This window comes from Oncorhynchus gorbuscha, linkage group LG24, assembly GCF_021184085.1.
Source record: "Oncorhynchus gorbuscha isolate QuinsamMale2020 ecotype Even-year linkage group LG24, OgorEven_v1.0, whole genome shotgun sequence".
NCBI lineage: Eukaryota > Metazoa > Chordata > Actinopteri > Salmoniformes > Salmonidae > Oncorhynchus > Oncorhynchus gorbuscha.
In genome coordinates, this window is record NC_060196.1 from 41700405 (window position 1) to 41717249 (window position 16845).

Genomic DNA, 16845 nt, shown 5'->3' on the forward strand with positions numbered 1-16845 from the left:
GTGGAACTTCAAACACTCTTTCTTGTGTTGTGTATATTTAAAAAATATATATGTTTAGGTTTTAATGTAATACACACTGTTATATAATGAAATAGAATATTATGGAGAAATAGCTTGCATTCTAAAGCATGCCCTGCTGGGAAATATGATTGTTTAAATAAATATTCAATAGAAAAGACTCATCAGTGGTTCAATGGAGACAGTCTCCCTGGGTTGGATTTGCACGGCTTTTTAAATTAACACAAATACAGAGATATATTTATAGAAGTTGGTGTGTGCCAGTAAGCACTCAACCCCAATTATAGTCCCCCGCACCCACCTCTCACACACACACACACACACACACACACGCACACACGCACACACACACACACACACACACACACACACACACACACACACACACACACACACACACACACACACACACACACACACACACACACACACACACACACACACACACACACAGTTCTGGAGTGAGCGCAAACAGCCCTATTGATCTTGTGTTAATAGGCTAGCACCATAGAGAGTGCAGAGATGTGTGTGTGTTTGTGTACCCATGTATGTGTACGCATATGTGTGTGTATGAGTGAGGTGCTGTGTGTTTGTGTACCCATGTATGTGTACGCATATGTGTGAGGCTAATAGCTCCATAATTACTCAATTACAAAGAGAAAGCTCTATAAATGGATACCAAAAACTACTTATGACGCTAGTGTTATAAAACAAACACACAGGCATGAACAGTGTATGTGTGTGTGTTTGTGTACCCATGTATGTGTACGCATATGTGTGTGTATGAGTGTATGTGTGTGTGTTTGTGTACCCATGTATGTGTACGCATATGTGTGTGTATGAGTGTATGTGTGTGTGTTTGTGTACCCATGTATGTGTACGCATATGTGTGTGTATGAGTGTATGTGTGTATGTGTGTGTGTTTGTGTACCCATGTATGTGTACATATGTGTGTATGAGTGTATGTGTGTGTGTTTGTGTACCCATATGTGTGTGTATGAGTGTATGTGTGTGTGTTTGTGTACCCATGTATGTGTACGCATATGTGTGTGTATGATATGTGTGTGTGTTTGTGTATGAGTGTATGTATGAGTGTATGTGTGTGTGTTTGTGTACCCATGTATGTGTACGCATATGTGTGTGTGAGTGTATGTGTGTGTGTTTGTGTACCCATGTATGTGTATGTGTGTGTATGAGTGTATGTGTGTGTGTTTGTGTACCCATGTGTGTGTAGTGTATGTGTGTGTGTGTTTGTGTACCCATATGTGTGTGTATGAGTGTATGTGTGTGTGTTTGTGTACCCATGTATGTGTACGCATATGTGTGTGTATGAGTGTATGTGTGTATGTGTGTGTGTTTGTGTACCCATGTATGTGTACGCATATGTGTGTGTATGAGTGTATGTGTGTGTGTTTGTGTACCCATGTATGTGTACGCATATGTGTGTGTATGAGTGTATGTGTGTGTGTTTGTGTACCCAGTGTATGTGTGTGTTTGTGTACGCATATGTGTGTGTATGAGTGTATGTGTGTGTGTTTGTGTACCCATGTGTGTGTACGCATATGTGTGTGTATGAGTGTATGTGTGTGTGTTTGTGTACCCATGTGTGTGTACGCATATGTGTGTGTATGAGTGTATGTGTGTGTGTTTGTGTACCCATGTGTGTGTACGCATATGTGTGTGTATGAGTGTATGTGTGTGTGTTTGTGTACCCATGTGTGTGTACGCATATGTGTGTGTATGAGTGTATGTGTGTGCATATGTGTGTGTATGAGGGGTGTTTGTGTTAGTGTATGAGTGTAGTGTGTTTGTGTACCCATGTATGTGTACGCATTAGTGTGTGTGTGTGAAGATGATTGAGAAAGTGTATGTGTGTGTGTTTGTGTACCCATGTGTATACGCATATGTGTGTGTATGAGTGTATGTGTGAACATGTACCCATGTATGATACCTATATGTGTGTGTATGACACATGTGTTTTTCTGTTTGTGTAAATGCATATGTGTGTGTATGAGTGTACTGTCTTGTGTTTGAAATGATTTGAATGTGTTGTATGAGTGTATGTGTGTGTGTTTGTGTACCCATCATGTGTATAAAATGTATTTTGAGTGTATTGTGTGTGTTTGTGTTCAAATGTGTGTGTAGTGTACCCATATGTGTGTGTATGAGTGTATGGTGTGTGTTTGTTACTGCATATGTGTGTGTATGAGTGTGTGTGTGTTTGTGTACCCATCCCTGTGTCCCTCCATTGTCTGTGTTGACATGTCCTTGTCTGTGTTTGTGTACCCATGTGTGTGTAAAGCATATGTGTGTGTTGAGTGTATGTGTGTGTGTTTGTGTACCCATGTACATCTTGTGTAGGGGTGTGTGTGTTTGTGTACCCATGAAATGTGTGACATTTGTGTGTATAGTGTATGTATCACTCATTGTGTGCACATACGTCATGTATGATATCATGTGTGTGTATGAGTGTATGTGTGTGTGTTTGTGTAACCATGTGTGGTACCATGTATGTGTACTATGTGTGTGTGTTTGTGTATGCAGTGTATGTGTGTGTGTTTGTGTCCCCCATGTATGTGTGTGTGTTTGTGTACGATATGTGTGTGTATGAGTGTATGATGTGTGTTTGTGTACCCATGTATGTGGATATGTGTGTGTATGAGTGTAGTGTGTGTGTTTGTCAAATGTGTGTACGCATATGTGTGTGTATGAGTGTATGTGTGTGTGTTTGTGTAACAGTACGAAATGTGTGTGAATGTAATTCATTCATAATGTGTGTGTATAGTGTATAGTGTATGTGTTTTGTACCCATGTGTACGCAAATGTGTGTAGAATAATATAAACCCATGTGTGCACATTCCCAAGTGTGAGTGTATGTGTGTGTGTTTTGACTCTTGTGTGTGTACAGTGTGTGTATGAGGTATGTGTGTGTTTGTGACCCATGTGTGTGTTGCATTGTGATGTGTATGAGTGTATGTGTGTGTGTTTGTGTACCCATGTGTGTGTGTATGTGTGTGTGACATGTGTGTGTATGTGTATGAGTGTATGTGTGTGTGTTTGTGACAGTGTATGTGTGTGTATGAGTGTATGTTTGTGTGTGTTTGTGTACTATGTGTGTTGACAGTGTTGGGGGATGTGTGTATGAGTGTATGTGTGTGTGAGGGGTGAGTGTTAGTGTTAGTGTGTTAATCAGCTAAGATAAGACATTAGTGAGAGGTGAGAAGATGATTGAGAAAGGAAAATTAGCGTAAAGTTGGTTCAGATGCAAGCTTATACTGCCATCTACTGGTCAGCATGGGAACATGCACTTGATCCTACTGGACTGATGCACACATGCCCTGTTTTTCTGTTTTTAAATGGCGTGCACTGTCTTGTGTTTGAAATGATTTGAATGTGCTTGTATGTATCGGTCACCACTAATGAAGTTCCCTCAGGGAAAATAAAATTATTTTAAGTATTAGTCTATTCTGTGTTCAAAGGCAGTGACCCACTTACTCCCACATCATTCACCCTCCCTCCCTCCCTCCATTGTCTTGTTCACATTCCTTGTCTGGTCTTCTCCCTGGTGGGTGTAAAGCAGTGGTGGATTTAGGTATAGGCGACATTGGCAGCCGCCCAGGGTGACATCTTCCCAGGGGTGGCACAAAAAAATCGAAATGGTGACATTTGTGCGATCGGTTTTCTATCACTCATTTGCACATCACGTCAATGATATCATGTCACTGTGTGGGACTGTGGGTCAATTAACTTTGTCGGAGTGGGCGCCCTGATTCTACTTTGTGAGCTAGGCAGGCTACTGCCTGGGAAGGTCTCCCACTCAGAAGTACGAAATGGGGGGGGGGGGGGGGTTGGATGACCTCAGGTCTCCCAACTGGAAGCCCGATGTAGGGGGAGCGGGGGAATCTATCAAATAGTGCACCAACTGTAGTACGGTAATGTTGTAAATAGTAAAATCAGTAACAGTACGAAATGTTACAAAAGAATCCACAATTCATTCATAATAATGTGAATAAATAGTTTATAGTTTATAGTTTGTGCGAAATCGTTAAGAATAATATAAAAGCAGTCTGCACATTCCCAAGGTGAATTGGTTTAGTCTTGACTCTTGGTTGACAGTGTTGGGGGATGGGTAATGTAGTCTTGACTCTTGGTTGACAGTGTTGGGGGATGGGTAATGTAGTCTTGACTCTTGGTTGACAGTGTTGGGGGATGGGTAATGTAGTCTTGACTCTTGGTTGACAGTGTTGGGGGATGGGTAATGTAGTCTTGACTCTTGGTTGACAGTGTTGGGGGATGGGTAATGTAGTCTTGAGGGGGTTGACAGTGTTGGGGGATGGGTAAGGCAGTCTTGACTCTTGGTTGACAGTGGGGGATGGGTAATGTATTGACTCTTGGTTGACAGTGTTGGGGGATGGGTAATGTAGTCTTGACTCTTGGTTGACAGTGTTGGGGGATGGGTAATGTAGTCTGACTCTTGGTTGACAGTGTTGGGGGATGGGTAAGGGGGTATTGACTCTTGGAGCTGACAGTGTTGGGGGATGGGTAATGTAGTCTTGACTCTTGGTTGACAGTGTTGGGGGATGGGTAATGTAGTCTTGACTCTTGGTTGACAGTGTTGGGGGATGGGTAATGTAGTCTTGACTCTTGGTTGACAGTGTTGGGGGATGGGTAATGTAGTCTTGACTCTTGGTTGACAGTGTTGGGGGATGGGTAAGGGGTAGTCTTGACTCTTGGTTGACAGTGGGGGGGATGGGTGAATGTATTGAGCTCTTGGTTGACAGTGTTGGGGGATGGGTAATATAGTCTTGACTCTTGGTTGACAGGGGGGATGGGTAATGTATTGAGGGTGACAGTGGGGGGATGGGTAATGTAGCTTGACTCTTGGTTGACAGTGTTGGGGGATGGGTAAGGTAGTCTTGACTCTTGGTTGACAGTGTTGGGGGATGGGTAATGTAGTCTTGAAGGGGGGTTGACAGTGTTGGGGGATGGGTGAAGGGGTCTTGACTCTTGGCTGACAGTGGGGGGGAGGGGTAATGAAGTCTTGACTGAAGGGTTGACAGTGTTGGGGGATGGGTGAAGTATTGATGCTCGAGTGCCAAGGGGGAGCTGACACATTTGTTCCTATGTGACTTTGTTACTTCTTTTTGATATTTATGAGTCTTATTTTTGTAAAGATTTATATGGTTGTAAATGTTATGATTATTTATTTGTGTTGTTTCAAATGTCTGAATAAAAATTACAGGGCGCTGAAGGAGGGAGCTGAAGGGGAGGGTGAAGGAGGGAGCTGAAGGGGGAGGGGTGAAGGAGAGAGCTGAAGGGGGAGGGTGAAGGGAGAGCTGAAGGGGGGGGGGGGGTGAAGGGGAGAGCTGAAGGGGGAGGGTGAAGGGGGAGCTGAAGGGGGGGGATGAAGGGGAGAGCTGAAGGGGGAGGGTGAAGGGGGAGGTGAAGGGGAGAGCTGAAGGGGGGGTGAAGGGAGAGCTGAAGGGGAGAGCTGAAGGGGGGAGGGTGAAGGGGAGAACTGAAGGGGGGGGCTGAAGGGGAGAGCTGAAGGGGAGGGTGAAGGGGAGAGCTGAAGGGGGGGTGAAGGGAGAGCTGAAGGGGAGGGTGAAGGGGAGAGCTGAAGGGGGGGCTGAAGGGGGGCTGAAGGGGGAGGGTGAAGGGGAAGGGGCTGAAGGGGGGCTGAAGGGGGGGCTGAAGGGGGAGGGTGAAGGGGGGAACTGAAGGGGGGCTGAAGGGGGGGGCTGAAGGGGAGGGTGAGGGGAGAGCTGAAAGGGGGGTGAAGGGGAGAGCTGAAGGGGAGGGTGAAGGGGAGAGCTGAAGGGGGGCTGATGGGGGAGCTGAAGGGGAGGGTGAAGGGGAGAGCTGAAGGGGGGTGAAGGGGAGAGCTGAAGGGGGGGTGAAGGGGAGAGCTGAAGGGGTGGGAGGGGGCTGAAGGGGAGAGCTGAAGGGGGGGGGCTGAAGGGGAGCTGAAGGCAGAGGGTGAAGGGGCTGAGCTGAAGGGGGGGTGAAGGGGAGAGCTGAAGGGGGGGGATGAAGGGGAGAGCTGAAGGGGAGGGTGAAGGGGGAGCTGAAGGGGGGCTAAAGGAGGGGGACTGAAGGGGGAGCTGAAGGGGGAGGGTGAAGGGGAGAGCTGAAGGGGGGACTGAAGGGGGGTCTGAAGGGGAGCTGAAGGGGGAGGGTGAAGGGAGAGCTGAATGGGGGGCTGAAGGGGGGAGGGTGAAGGGGAGAGCTGAAGGGGATAGCTGGGGGGGCTGAAGGGGAGCTGAAAGGGGAGGGTGAAGGGGAGAAGCTGAAGGGGAGGGCTGAAGGAGGAGCTGAAGGGTAGGGTGAATGGCCTCCCAGTGACGAAAATGAGTGGAAGACAGATACAGTCACATCCAAAATAATTGGTAAGCTTTGTTAAAGATAGGTAAAAAAAGACTGAATAAAATTAATTCAAATATTGAGCTACAATATATGCTTAATAAGTGGGAAAATTATATAATTTTATACTAGCACAAACAGGGGGTGCTGAATATGGGTGAAAACAAAATTAAAGTAATAAAAAATATATAATTATTGCTACCCTGGTTTTCAATACTCCAGCACCCGGGGAGCTGAACGGTTTTCCTCCTCTTCTGGGAGGGTGAAAAGAGGGCAATGCACAATGTGAATTTTAATGAAATAGGGAAAACAAAAGAACAAGAGAAATAAATGAAAAAGTTCTGGGTAAAACACGGGGGGCTGAAGAGAGATCTGAAGGAAACAGGAACCATACCAGGCCAAACACAGAAATACAAAACCTAGGTGAAGGGGAGAGCAGAAGGGGAAGCTGAAGGGGAGGGTGAAGGGGAGAGCTGAAGGGGGCTGAAGGGGGAGCTGAAGGGGGAGGGTGAAGGAAGGAGCTGAAGGGGGCTGACAAAACCTGAAGGGGGAGAGCTGAAGGGGATGGGCTGAACGGGGGACCAAAGGGGGAGCTGACCAGGGAGGGTTCAGGAGACCCTCCCCTCAGCCCCCCTTCAGCCCCCCCTTCAACCCCCTTCAGCTCTTCCTTCAGCTCTCCCTTGACCCTCCCCTTCACCCTCCCCCTTCAGCCCCCCTTCAGGGGAGCAGAAGGGGGAGCCCCCTTCAGGCCTTTCAGGGGGCTGAAGGGGACCCTTCCCCTTCAGCCCCCCTTCAGACCCTCCCCCTTCAGGGTCAGCCCCCCTTCAGCCCCCACTTCAGCTGAAGGGGGGACCCTCCCCTTCAGCTCCCCCTTCAACCCCCCTTCAGCTCTCTGAAGGGAGCTCTCCCCTTCCCCCCCTTCAGCTGACCCCCCTTCAGCTCTCCCTTCACCCGCCCCCTTCAGCTCCCCCTTCCCCGCAGGGTGACAGCAGCAGAAGGGGAGCTCCGGGCAAAAGCTAAACCCATAAGGGAGGGTCTGGGTGGGCATTTGAGCTGAAGGGGGGTGAAGGGGGAGCTGAAGGGGTGAGCTGAAGGGGGGCTGAAGGGGAAGCTGAAGGGGCTGCGCCGAGTGAAGGGCCCTTGCAGCGGGCTCCAGACTGACGGGCAGCGCTGGACAGGCGGGAGACTCGGCTGACTGACGGGCGGCTCCGGCGCTCCAGACTGACGGGCGGCTCCGGCGGCTCCTGACTGACGGGCGGCTCCGGCGGCTCCTGACTGACGGCGCCCGGCGGCTCCTGACTGACGGGCGGCTCTGGTGGCTCCTGACTGACGGCTCTGGCGGCTCCTGACTGACAGGCGGCTCTGGCGGCTCCTGACTGACGGCTCTGGCGGCTCCTGACTGACAGGCGGCTCCGGCGGCTCCTGACTGACGGGCGGCTCCTGACTGACTGGCGGCTCCGGCGGCTCCTGACTGACGGGCGGCTCCTGACTGACGGGCGGCTCCGGCGGCTCCTGACTGATGGCTCCAGCGGCTCCTGACTGACAGGCGGCTCTGGCGGTTCCTGACAGGAGGGAGACTCTGGAAACGCCGGGCTGGTGGGAGAACCTGGAGGGAGGAGACAGAGAGACAGCCCTGTGCGTGGGGCTGCCACAGGAACCACCAGGCTGGGGAGACCTACAGGAGGCCTGGTGCGTGGAGGAGGCACCGGATGGACCGGGCTGTGGGAGAACACTGGAGCTCTCGTACGCAGCCTTGGCACCACTTGCAAAATGTACATTTTAGTCATTTAGCAGATGCTCTTATCCTATTTTGCAGTAGGTATGAGGTTATTTTCTGCATATCCATCTTTCTTTCAATGCCAAATCCACCACTGGTGTGCATGGCCAAAGAGCTCTATTTTAGTCTCATCTTGCCATAGCACCCAATTCCAATCCATGTGCCAATGCCGTTTAGCAAACTCATATATATTTGTTGGTTGTTCCCAATAAATATGTTTTTCTGGCAACCCTTCCAAATAGCCTATTGGCATGGAGGTCAGGTCTAAATGGAGATTTGAAGACTTGGTGACCCCAAGATTCAACCAAGTTCTGGAATTCTCCAACTGTGGCCCTTAGACTTTTCTTTGCCTACTGAACAATATTCCTCACTCCATGTGAGGACAGAATACACATGCTTCCTCTACCAGGCAAGTCCACCACTGTTCCAGTCGTCTTAAACTTCTTAATTGTTGCCCCAAAAGTGTTAAGTGGTATTTCTGTTTTTTTCAGTTGTTATTTTGAATTTATTGCCTAATTTATCAACAACCACTTGTCTCTTTATTTGTGACTTTTCTGCCTTTCCCCATGGTAATGGATTTCACATGCATGTTACCTCATTTTTATACCCCAAGTGAAACAGGAATTATTTGTCGCATACACATATTACATTTCCTTAAACTTAGATTAATTGAAAAACAGAAGAATGCTAATGCAGATTTCATTTTGCTTGTTTCTTTTGATTTATAATCATCTTTAAGGTGCCAATTATTTTGACACCTAATCTTTTCTCTGAGCAACAATATAAAATACATAGTAAAATCATATACATTTCCTATTTACAATATAGCTTATTATAAATGTTTATTTTTTGCTCATCTGTACCAATGGTGCCAATAGTTTTGGAGGTGACCGTAGCAGTTAGTGGAGAGATTGCGATTCAGTATTTGACCAGCAGAGGGGGTCCAAGGCTCAGTTATGTTATTGGACAGAGTCCTTCAACCTCTGCTGGAGGCTATAGGAATTCCGGTATATATTTATTAGTGCATGCACACCATAGCAAACCGCAACAAAACGTTGTGCAGTGGAAAACGATTTGCATCGAAAACAAGAGTTTCTATTAAAAACACATTCAGGTAAGTCCCTCTCCTTTTCGCCCAGTTCGCTTCTGTTTGGTACTAGTGAATACACCCCTGCTGTGCTTGGTTGTTTTATGCCATAGAGAAAGGGCTATTGTTAAGAACTATTCAACGCCCTGTGATCTCTTTGAAAAGACCATAACTTCCAAAGAGAGAGTGGTGGTGGGGGACTATAATGGAGAGCAGTGAGTGTAGCCTGTAGTCCCCCACAGTATCTGGAGAACACATCCATAGCATTGTGTAGCATGATCAGGGCATGTGGGGTAAAGAATGCCTTCATTCTGCCATTAATATGTGGCTAAAGACTGTCTGTGGTGTTAATAATATCTCATTACCTGGAAAATACACCATATAGTATACTAGGTCATAATATTTGACATTAGTATACATGTACCAGTATATGATAAATGCTGTTCCCTGCATTTAGGAACATTGTTATATTGACGAAGTGTAGTGACCAGTGGCGACCCGTCATTCAGGGCAGGTGCCCCACCTGTTTTGAGCCCCCACATTTTCAGCAAGTTATTTTGGCATTAATACATGTAAAATATCAGTTTGCAAACAATGTAAAAAAACAACAACATATAATTGAGTTAATAAAGCCACATACAAACCTGGTCTCTTTTTTTGTTTTCTTGAGTAAGGCAGCTCCAAAATACAGATATTTCAGCCTAGATCAGTGCTTTCTGTGGTGGAGGGGCAAGTCAGCAGAAAATACGGAGCGTTGCGCCGTGATTGGATCAGTGTTCTGTCACTCACGGGGACACTACATCGCCAACAAGTCCAAGTTTAAAATTCTAGCCCCTTGGGTGCTGCCATAGAGTTACATTAGAAGTGCCCACCCAAGAAGGCTCAAGGTCATTGATTGGACTGATCATGTCAACATCATACATCATACTTAGCTAGCAGTCATCAATCACCATGAATCAATCTACTGGCAAATCCTTTTCAATCCTTGTCATACGAAGAGAAATTATAGATAACTTGCAACGTATCGTTGCTCATCGGCCATAAACATTACACAACAAGTTGTAAATCGCAAATTCAACAATGAGTGGTTTGGAAGGAATCAGTGGCTAACTGCAAGCCTTGCAAAGCAATCATTAGCCTGCTATTCAGTGGAGTGGCTGTGTGGTCCCAAGTCTAAGATTATGAGTTTAAAATGATAAACATTCCACATTGGCCATGCTGTCAATGAAGCAGGATTTGTGCTGCGCTCAAAACAACTGTTAACTCGGAACTGTGAAAACTTGACTTCAGTGAGTTCAAGACAACTGGGAACTCGGGAGCAACGAGCTCCGACTGGGAAAATACGTTTTGAACGGTCATCCAACTCGGAATTGTAAATCCGGCCTCTTTCTAGAGCTCCGACCTGAAGATCAATGACGACATCATGATTCAACCTTGTTTTTCTTCGAGTTCCCAGTTGTCTTGAAAGCACCATAAATCCAGAGAATGACAGACTTTGATGACAACATTTGATGACAAAATGTACCCACGAAGGACCACCGTGCCACCTTCCTGTTGAAGTGAGCACAGGACAACCAGGTGAGTCCTAACTTGTCTTGTATGCTGCTACATAAATGATGGGAGATATGTAGGCTGTAGCTAAGAACGTGTATGTTACAGTGGGGAGAACATGTATTTGATACACTGCCGATTCTGCAGCTTTTCCTGCAGAAGAACTACAGGAAACGTATGATCTCTGTAATTGCAAAAAAAGGTTTCTGGACCAAATATTAAGTTTGGCTTTTCTGATGTATCAAATACTTATGTCATGCAATAAAATTCAAATGAATTACTTAAAAATCATACAATGTAATTTTCTGGATTTTTGTTTTAGATTCCGTCTCTCACAGTTGAAGTGTACCTATGATAAAAATGACAGACCTCTACATGCTTTGTAAGTAGGAAAACCTGCAAATTTGGCAGTGTATCAAATACATGTTCTCCCCACTGTATGTAGTATGCTGTTAGTGTCACACCCGGATCAGTTTCACCTGTCCTCATTATTGTCTCCACCCCCTCCAGGTGTCGCTTGTTTTCCCAGTGTATTTATCCCTGTGTTTCCTGTCTCTCTGTGCCAGTTCGTCTTGTATGTTTCCAAGTCAACCAGCGGTTTCCCTGTTCTCCTTCTTTTTGCATCCTCCTTTTTCTAGTCCTCCTGGTTTTGACCATTGCCTGTTTCTGGACTCTGTACCTGCCTGCCTGCCCTTTCTGCCTGCCTTGACCACGAGCCTGTCTGCTACTCTGTACCTCCGGGACTCTGATCTGGTTTTGACCTTTTTGCCTGTCCACGACCATTCTCTTGCCTACCCCTTTGGATTAATAAACCTTGTAAGACTCCAACCATCTGCCTCCTGTGTCTGTAGTTGGGTCTCATCTTGTGCCTTGATAGTTAGTTAGCCCATGTGCCTCACCCTAATAATTTGGTATGTTTTCACCTCTTAATTTCGCCTATTGTTCAGACTTGGTGGTGATTATGTACCCTATAAACCTGTTTTTGAGAAATGTATCATTGAAAACTGTAAGAGCTTTCGTTGTCTGCTTATATGCCCCCTTTATTTATCCTACGTTTCTGACTTGGTGTACAGGGAGAATACTGTAAGAATGGCCCATGTTCTGAATTATGTCGCTGTATATTTCAAAAAACTGAACAAATATTTACAATGACTATGTCCGTCCTAGCTCGCTCATTAATGCCTTAATCGAAATGACGGATTGCCTCTTATCTTCTTGTCGTCCCCTTATGCTATAGTTTGTACATCTCAATTGACAGAAACCACTTTTTTTTAAGCAAGTCAGTCATATCAGCTATGTTTCTTTTTTAAAGACAGTAAATGAGGCTGAATGAACTGTTTTGCTGCCATTCAAAGCTCCGCTGATAGCCAGGTGTAGCAGTGGTATAGTGCAATTAATGTATTTGTTGTGTTGTGTAGTGGCTTTGCTGGCATGCGTCCTGCACCATTCATTATTATTTTTTTGCCCCACCAAGATTTACATGCTTAGATCACCACTGAGCATGATGTACTACAGTAACCATAATGCTCTGATCAACATATCCGGTTCTATCTTAGAAAATATGTTGCTAACATAATGTAGTGACATTGAAAAGTGTCACTCTGAAACCACACGATAATGATGCTAGTGGAGCTTCTGAGAGTCAGTGTCATTTATCCTCCTGTTAGAGATGGCAGCAGGCCAGAATACTGTCCAACAGGATCTGATGCTGTTGGCTCCATCTCAAATGTTACCCTATTCCTAAGATAGTGCATTACTTTAGACCAGGGCCCATAGAGGGGCGAGGAAGGAAGGGAGGGAGGCAGAGAGCGAAGAGGAGTGACAGAGGGCAAAGGAGGGGGAAATAAAGGGATGGAGATGGGAGGAGGGAGTGAGAACAGAGGAGAAGTGGCAGAGAAAAGGGATAGTGGGAGTGAGATGAGGGCACAAGAAGGGGAAATTAAGAACATAGTGAGTGAGGAGAAAATATTAGGGAGGAAGGAGAGAGGGAGGCAGAGAGAGGGAGGCAGAGAGAGGGAGGCAGAGAGAGGGAGGCAGAGAGGGAGGCAGAGAGAGGGAAATTATATCCTGGATGCACTGTTGCATTTTTATCAGTCTGGATAGAAGAGAGAGGAGGGGAGAGAGAGAAGAGAGGAGAGAGAGGAGATAGAGGAGAGAGAGGAGGGGAGAGAGAGGAGAGATAGGGGAGAGAGGAGAGATAGGGAGAGAGGAGGGGAGAGAGAGGAGAGAGAGGAGGGGAGAGAGAGGAGAGAGAGAGAGCGAGAGAGGAGTGCAGATGAGGAGAGAGGAGAGATAGGAGAGAGGAGGGGAGAGAGAGGAGAGAGAGGAGAGATAGGAGAGAGGAGGGGAGAGAGAGGAGAGAGAGGAGAGAGAGGAGGGGAGAGAGAGGAGAGAGAGGAGGGGAGAGAGAGGAGAGAGAGGAGGGGAGAGAGAGGAGAGAGAGCAGAGATAGGAGAGAGGAGGGGAGAGAGAGGAGAGATAGGAGAGAGGAGGGGAGAGAGGGGAGAGAGGAGAGATAGGAGAGAGGAGGGGAGAGAGAGGAAAGAGAGGAGAGAGAGGAGGGGAGAGATAGGAGAGATAGGAGAGAGGATGGGAGAGAGAGGAGAGAGAGGAGGGGAGAGAGAGGAGAGAGAGGAGAGAGGAGAGATAGGAGAGAGGAGTGCAGATGAGGAGAGGGGAGAGATAGGAGAGAGGAGTGCAGATGAGGAGAGAGGAGAGATAGGAGAGAGGAGTGCAGATGAGGAGAGGGGAGAGATAGGAGAGAGGAGTGCAGATGAGGAGAGAGGAGAGATAGGAGAGAGGAGTGCAGATGAGGAGAGGGGAGAGATAGGAGAGAGGAGTGCAGATGAGGAGAGGGGAGAGATAGGAGAGAGGAGTGCAGATGAGGAGAGAGGAGAGATAGGAGAGAGGAGTGCAGATGAGGAGAGGGGAGAGATAGGAGAGAGGAGAGATAGGAGAGAGGAGTGCAGATGAGGAGAGGGGAGAGATAGGAGAGAGGAGTGCAGATGAGGAGAGAGGAGAGATAGGAGAGAGGAGTGCAGATGAGGAGAGGGGAGAGATAGGAGAGAGGAGTGCAGATGAGGAGAGAGGAGAGATAGGAGAGAGGAGTGCAGATGAGGAGAGAGGAGAGATAGGAGAGAGGAGTGCAGATGAGGAGAGGGGAGAGATAGGAGAGAGGAGTGCAGATGAGGAGAGGGGAGAGATAGAGAGGAGAGAGGAGTGCAGATGAGGAGAGAGGAGAGATAGGAGAGAGGAGTGCAGATGAGGAGAGGGGAGAGATAGGAGAGAGGAGTGCAGATGAGGAGAGAGGAGAGAGAGGAGAGAGGAGTGCAGATGAGGAGAGAGGAGAGATAGGAGAGAAGAGAGATAGGAGAAAGGAGAGAGGAGAGAGGAGTGCAGATGAGGAGAGAGGAGAGATAGGAGAGAGGAGAGATAGGAGAGAGGAGAGAGAGGAGAGATAGGAGAGAGGAGAGATAGACAGAGAGGAGTGCAGATGAGGAGAGAGAGGAGAGATAGGAGAGAGGAGAGATAGGAGAGAGGAGAGATAGGAGAGAGGAGAGATAGACAGAGAGGAGTGCAGATGAGGAGAGAGGAGAGAGGAGAGAGGAGAGATAGGAGAGAGGAGAGATAGACAGAGAGGAGTGCAGATGAGGAGAGAGGAGAGAGGAGAGAGGGAGAGATAGGAGAGAGGAGAGATAGACAGAGAGGAGAGAGGAGAGAGGAGAGATAGGAGAGAGGAGAGATAGGAGAGAGGAGAGAGGAGAGAGGAGTGCAGATGAGGAGAGATAGGAGAGAGGAGAGATAGACAGAGAGGAGTGCAGATGAGGAGAGAGGAGAGATAGGAGAGAGGAGAGATAGGAGAGAGGAGAGATAGACAGAGAGGAGTGCAGATGAGGAGAGAGGAGAGAGGAGAGAGGAGAGATAGACAGAGAGGAGTGCAGATGAGGAGAGAGGAGAGAGGAGAGAGATAGACAGAGAGGAGTGCAGATGAGGAGAGAGGAGAGAGGAGAGATAGACAGAGAGGAGTGCAGATGAGGAGAGAGGAGAGAGGAGAGAGGAGAGAGATAGACAGAGAGGAGTGCAGATGAGGAGAGAGGAGAGAGGAGAGATAGACAGAGAGGAGTGCAGATGAGGAGAGAGGAGAGAGGAGAGAGGAGAGAGATAGACAGAGAGGAGTGCAGATGAGGAGAGAGGAGAGAGGAGAGATAGACAGAGAGGAGTGCAGATGAGGAGAGAGGAGAGAGGAGAGAGGAGAGATAGACAGAGAGGAGTGCAGATGAGGAGAGAGGAGAGAGGAGAGAGGAGAGAGGAGAGAGGAGAGAGGAGAGATAGACAGAGAGGAGTGCAGATGAGGAGAGAGGAGAGAGGAGAGAGGAGAGATAGACAGAGAGGAGTGCAGATGAGGAGAGAGGAGAGAGGAGAGAGGAGAGATAGACAGAGAGGAGTGCAGATGAGGAGAGAGAGAGAGGGAGGAGAGAGAGAGAGATAGACAGAGAGGAGGCAGAGAGGAGAGAGGAGAGAGGAGAGATAGACAGAGAGGAGTGCAGATGAGGAGAGAGGAGAGAGGAGAGAGGAGAGATAGAGAGAGAGGAGAGCAGATGAGGAGAGAGGAGAGAGGAGAGAGGAGAGAGACAGAGAGGAGGCAGAGAGGAGAGAGAGGAGAGAGGAGAGAGGAGAGATAGACAGAGAGGAGTGCAGATGAGGAGAGAGGAGAGAGGAGAGAGGAGAGATAGACAGAGAGGAGTGCAGATGAGGAGAGAGAGAGAGGAGAGAGGAGAGAGGAGAGATAGACAGAGAGGAGTGCAGATGAGGAGAGAGGAGAGAGGAGAGAGGAGAGAGGAGAGAGGAGAGAGGAGAGAGGAGAGAGGAGTGAGAGAGAGAGGAGAGAGGAGAGAGGAGAGAGGAGAGATAGACAGAGAGGAGTGCAGATGAGGAGAGAGGAGAGAGGAGAGAGGAGAGATAGACAGAGAGGAGTGCAGATGAGGAGAGAGGAGAGAGGAGAGAGAGAGAGATAGACAGAGAGGAGCAGATGAGGAGAGAGGAGAGAGGAGAGAGGAGAGAGGAGAGAGGAGAGAGGAGAGAGGAGAGAGGAGAGAGAGAGAGGAGAGGAGAGAGGAGAGAGGCAAGAGCTACCTGTCTGCCTGTTCTGTTCTGTTCTGTGTGTTGGTCCCCATGGTGACTAGACAGCTAAAATGATCAACATACAGCTAAAATGATCAACATGCAACAGGACATGGAGCACTCACTCAGTCACTCAGTCACTCAGTCACTCACTCCTCTCCTTTCACTCACTCTTTCTCTCCCACCGCTCTCTCTATTCATTCTTCCCCATTTCTATTATATACATTTTTATTTTATTTATCTCTATTCCTCTTCTTCCTTTATCATACATTTCCCCATTCTCCTCTCTTTTATCTCTCTTCATTTTGTCTCCCTCTCCTCATCTCCCCTTCCATCCCTCTTCTCTCTCCTCTCCCCATCTCCCCCCCTCCTTCTTCCTCTCTCATCCCCTCCCTCTGCCTCCTGCCCTTCTCTATCTCTCTCATCCCACAGTGAATGTGACCCAGGGGCTAAATAGATGATCTAATTCCAGTTCTGATTCAGATTCTCAGGCCTCTCCTCCAATACAATATTAATCACATTGTCTGGGCATGTGCATGTGTGCATGTGTGCATGTGTGCAATAGTGAGTGCATGCATGTGTGTAGGAGGACGGTCTTGGTTAGTGACTTCAGTAATACAAGACACTCTCAAGGTCAAACGCTTAATGTCTGGTGCTTTGTTACGTATGTGTGTGTGTGTGTCTGCGTCAAGATCTTTATTAATGACCTCCTTCTCCCAGCTATCAGATTGTCATGACAACCCTGTACCAATGCAAATCACCATCTCTTTCATAGAAGAGAGTGTTCTGAATAAGAATTAGAACGTTAGTTCTGTTCATTTGAATTCTGTCTCACTCCTTAAAGTATTCTATTGCCGTGGTGATGTAAATCTCCACCACTTCCCTAGCAGGACCTAGCTAATGTAGCTCATCTACAGTGCCTTGCAAA